The sequence below is a fragment of the Mustela lutreola genome, chromosome 1 (assembly GCF_030435805.1).
Source record: "Mustela lutreola isolate mMusLut2 chromosome 1, mMusLut2.pri, whole genome shotgun sequence".
Taxonomy (NCBI): Eukaryota; Metazoa; Chordata; class Mammalia; order Carnivora; family Mustelidae; genus Mustela; species Mustela lutreola.
The window spans coordinates 247,744,046-247,749,546 of record NC_081290.1 but is presented as its reverse complement, the minus strand read 5'-3'; the positions used below and the strand labels follow the sequence as shown (position 1 = coordinate 247,749,546).

Below are 5,501 nucleotides of genomic sequence, written 5' to 3'. Positions count from 1 at the left end.
AAAATGTCAGCAAATAAAATTTAGCACCATATTAAAAGATATATATATATATATATATATATATATAATGATCAAAGTGAGTTTATCTTACAAATATTTAACATTAGGAAATCTTTTAATAGATTAATAGATTTAAAAAAAGACGAGCTATGTCATCATTTCAGTGAGTGCCAATAATTCACTTGATAAAATTTAACATCTATTTCTGAGAAAAATCCCTCTGTAGTCCGAGATAAAAGAAAACATGATACCTATAGCAAATATGATTCTTAATTAAAACATTAGAAATATTGCCATTAAAGCCTGGAACAAAACATTAAGAATTATTAAGCATTGTTCTGACTACCCTACCTAATACAGTAGGATGAAAAACAGATACAGGGTACAAATATTAAAAAGAAAAGATTAAAAATACTATTATTTTTATACAGTTTGTTTTTCATTAATCTTTTTTTTACAAGTAAAGCACAAAAACAGAAAACTGCATAAAACCAATGTGCATCTTATTGAATTATTAAAAAGCAAATACTCCCATATCCATCACCTAGTGCATGAAATAGAACTTTGCCAGTCAGCCGGATGTCTGCCTATATGCCTTCCCCCAAAATAAACCACCATGCTGACTTTTATGATGATCACTTATTTGAAAAGGACTGTTTTTTTCAGGTGCCTTTTCAGAGGATATGATTGTATACCAGTGACCTATTAGAATGGGTGAGCCTTGTGATGGGTATCAGAGCACGATTGCATGGGGGACTGGGTTTTATATGCAAACAATGAATCATGGAACACTACTACATCAAAAGCTAATGATGTACTGTATGCTGACTAACATAACACAATAAAAAAAGTAGAACCAATGAGATCAGTAGGATGGACTTCTCTCCTATAATTATTCTCCCACTTTCTAAATCATCTAGTTCTTCTGCCCTACAAGATCCTTTTTTCTATAGTATTTCCTATCTTTTTTTCCTAGTATTTCCTATCTTAACAATAACCAAAAATTGCTCCCGTTACCCCACATCCCCCTCCAGCTGCAAGCACATTGTTTCTGCTCCTCTACAACAAAACTCCTCTGAAAGAGTTGGCTCTGGCCTGATCTCACCTCTGCTCGTGTAAACTGGATTCTCTGTGTTCCATACCACTGACAACTGCCCTTTTCGGGGATCCCAGTGACTTCCCTGTTGCCGAGCCCAGGTTATAGTTCTGTCCTTCACTTGAAGTAGCATTAAAGGCAACAGACAGTTCTTTCCTTTCTTTCTTTCTTTTAAAGTCCTTTTCTTTTTTAAAACACTTTCTCCTCTTGGCTCTCGGATACCATGTTCACCTGCGTTTTCTCCCTCCCTGGTGTCATCCCTTCAGCCTCCTTGTCCTTCTTTTCTTAGCTTCTGAACATTGGCATGCTCCAGGGCCCAGTTTTGGGCCTCTTTCTTATCTCCCCCCCCCCTTTTTTTTTTTTTAAGATTTTATTTATTTATTTGACAGATCACAAGTAGGCAGAGAGGCAGGTAGAGAGAGAAGGGAAGCAGGTTCCCCACTTGAGCAGAGAGCCTGATGCGGGGCTCGATCCCAGGACCCTGGGATCATCACCTGAGCAGAAGGCAGAGGCTTTAACCCACTGAGCCACCCATGCACCCCTCTTTCTTATCTCTTGATACATTTTCTCCTGAGGAAATTTCACCTAGCCCTGTGATTTTATGCACTATCTTTATGTATGGTCATTATACCAATGACTTCTACATTTATTTCTATGTCCATGGTCTCTTTGGGAATTTTAGACTCCCATCGCGTATGCCTACATGACATGATTCATCTGGATAGCAAGGGGGCATATCAAACTTAGAACGTCCAAAACAAGCCTTAATTTTCTCCACCTTACCAAACCTGCTCCCCCTCCACCATCTGCATCTCAGTAAGTGCAAAAATAATCTACCCAGCTGCCATGTAAAGAGCCTATAAATTATCCTTGAAACTCCGTTTCCCCAACCAGCCACCCCCCCCCCCCCCGGCCATCAGCTGATCCTGTTGACTCCACCTGTGAAGGACATCCTCTGTTGTAGGTTCTTCATTCTCTTCAGCTGCACTCTGCTCATAGGCAGCATCTTATCTCAGCTGGACCCCTTCAATAGCCTTTCAGCCAGTCTCCCTGCTTCCTGCCTTCTTTTTTTTTTTTTTTTTAATATTTTATTTATTTGACAGACAGAGATCACAAGTAGGCAGAGAGGTAGGCAGAGGGGGTGGGGGATGGAAGCAGGCTCCCTGCTGAGCAGAGATTCCCAATGCAGGGCTCCATCCCAGAAAACTGAGATCATGACCTGAGCCAAAGGCAGAGGTTTTAACCCACTGAGCAACCCAGGCACTCCATTCCACTCCTAACTTCTTGTGCCCCGCACCCACAACTAATCTCCCCCTGTCCACCTAAGAACTGCAACAAGGGAGAAGGCAGTGACCAGGGGCTCCTTTAAATTGCAGCATAAAAGACTGACTTGACTTTATAAAAACAAAACCATTGTAAAGTATAAGATATCTGAAATGACTTTAAAGACATGAAAGGCTTGGGTGAGGGTGATGCATAAATAGTTACCATCCATAATATCTGGAGAGCTCCTGCTTATCAATAAGAAAAAAATAACCCATTAAAGAATGAGCAGTACAGGAAATTCACAAGTGAACAGATGTCTGAAAGGATGCTCAGCTCTGTTAGTAATTACAAAAATGCTAATTAAAAATTAGATATTTGTCTTTGCTACTCGGATTATCGAAATTAAAATGAATAGCATCCACCGTTTGTTGGGGTGAGGATGTCGTTTTATATTCTTGGAAGTAGGCATGGAAGTTGGTATCATCTTTCTGGAAGGCAGTCTGGCAGTACGCACAAGTGGGAATGAGGTCTACAGAAATGCCAGACTGCACATATGCACACAACATAGCTTCTATCATTCAGTTGTCATGAGTTGAAAAGACGTATCGAGAGATTACTATGTGCCAGGCACTGGGATAGCCAATGGAGATTTATCAAAAAAAGCCCACAACAATAACAAAAACAAGAAACAATTTTTGCCTTGTGGGAGGTATCAATAAGTGAAGCCACACAACTACCTGGGTAATAACTTGCTGTAAGTGCTCTAGAGTAAAAGGGCGGGGTGTGAGGAAGGGCCAAGCGGCGAACCTAACTTAGACGGGGGGATAGTTTACTTCAGGGAAGATATTGACCCTGAAGTGAAAATCTAAATAAAGGATGGGACAAGATAATCAGGTAAGGAGACAGAGTTGGCCTGTGAGGGTAGAGATCTTCAGGGTAAGCATGTGGGAAGGGCCTGAAGTGGGAAGGAGCTTTGCAGAGAAGTCTAGAACAGAACGGTGGATGGAATGCGGTGAAGGAATGGAGAGTGATAGGGTAACAAGCTAGAGAGTTGCATTAGGGCCAGATTGGATGTCTTTGCAGTTGATGAAAAAGACTTTAAAAGTTCATCCCCCGTCTTCCAGCCTGCGGATGCCGCTGAGTACGGAGAGTTAAAGTCTTCCCTCCCACTGCTGTCATGTCTAAGCCAGAGTCTCCCAAAGAGCCTGAAAAGCTGGGGAAGCACTTCATCAGAAGTTGGAGCTTTGAAACAACCAATGCACATCTGAGGAGCCATTTTGAGCAATGGAGAACGCCTGCAGGCTGTGTGAATATGAGAGATCCAAACACCAAACCCTCCAGAGGCTTTGGGTTTGTCACCTCTGCTCCTGTGGAGGAGGCGGATGCCGCCATGAATGCAAGGCCATACAAGGTGGACAGAAGAGTGTGGAAACAAAGAGGGCTGTCTTAAGATTCTCAAAGACCTGGTGCCCACTTAACCATGAGAAAGATTTTTGTTGGTGGCATTAGGAAGACACTGAAGTGCATCATCTAAGAGATTATTTTGGACAGTAGGGGAAATTTGAAGTGATTGAAATCACAATTGATGGAAACAGTGGCAGAAAGAGAGGCTTTGCTTTTGTAACATTTGATGACCATGACTTTGTAGACAAGACCGTCATTCAAAATTCTCATACTGTGAATGGCCACCACTGTGAAGTAAGGAGAGTCCTAACTAAGCAAGAGATTAGTGCTTCTTTCACTGAGAGAGGTCAAAGTGGTTCTGGAAACTTTGGTGGAGGTCATGGAGGTGGTTTTGGTTGGAGTGACAACTTTGGTTGTGGAGGGAATTTCAGTGGGTGGCGGGTGAGGTGGGGATGGATATGGGGTCCTGGCGATGGCTGTAACAGATTTGGTGATGATGGAAACAGCTTTGGAGGTGGCAGAAACTATAATGATTTTGGCAACTACAACAATCAATCTTCAAAGTATGGACCCTTGAAATGAGGAAATTTTGGAGACAGAAGCTCTGGGCCCTGTGGTGGTGGAGGCCAATACTTTGCCAGACCATTAAATCAAGGTGGCAGTGGCGGCTGCAGCAGTAGCAGCAGCAGGAGGGACAGCAGTGACAGGAGGTTTTCATTGCTGTCAGGAAACAAATGGTAGCAGAGAAGAGAGCCAGAGAAGGAACAGGGAAGCTATTACAAATCTGTTACAACAGATTTGTCCACTCAGCCTAGCAGCGTGGGGGCAGGGCTGAACTGCTACAAAGAAGGCATGCTTTAGACAATCCTCATGTGTCTGGGTAAAAACTCAAGGACAGTGTTTGTGACTAATTGTATAGCAGATTATTTTAGTATCTATTGTATAGCAGGTTATTTTAGTATCTATTCTGCGGAAAATGTAAAGTATTCCAACAAAGGGTTTTAATGTAGTTTTTTTTTTGCACCCATGCTGTTGATTGCTAAATGTAATAGTCTGATCATTTAGATGTGTCTTAAAAAATATAAGTAAACTTCATCCTATGAATAATGGGGAGCCATTTTATGGTTATGGTCGGTGTAGTGACATATTTGTTGTTTGCATTTGTAAAGTGTGGCAAAAATGATTGTGTAGACTCAACAGTAGTTCTTGGTGTAGTTTAAAAATGAGAATGGAGGAAGAAAAAAGAACCAGTGAAGAGATAATTGCAATATTTCAGAGACAAGATGGTGTTGGATTGGACTGGCTTAGTGGCAGAGGAGATAGAGAGGAGTAGATGAGTTCAAGTATATATTAGAGGTAGAAGAGATCAAATTTAGTCATTGTGGGGTGAAGGAGATGAAAAAGAAGCAAAATCAGGAAGAAAAGAGACTTGAGGCAGTCAGGGAGATCTTTTCTTATTGGTATGAAATTCATATAACATAAAATTAACCATTTTAAACTGAGCAATGCATTTAGTACTTTGACAATGTTGTGTAACCACTATCTCTGTTTAGTCCCAAGACATTTCCATCATCCCAAAATAAAACCCTGTACCCACTAAATGGTTACTCCTAATCTCCCCCTCTCTGCCCTCGGCAGCCACCACAATGCATTCTGTTTCTATGGATTTACCTATTGTGGATATTTTCTATGAATTGAATTGTACAATAGTGTGACCTTTCGTGTCTGTCTTTCA

At 41.3% G+C, this 5,501-nt stretch overlaps 1 pseudogene; it reads left to right on the top strand.

Annotated features, from left to right (window-relative positions):
- The first annotated feature begins 3,526 nt into the window (after positions 1–3,526).
- Positions 3,527–4,576, top strand: LOC131822036 (heterogeneous nuclear ribonucleoprotein A1-like; annotated as a pseudogene).
- Positions 4,577–5,501: the final 925 nt, after the last annotated feature.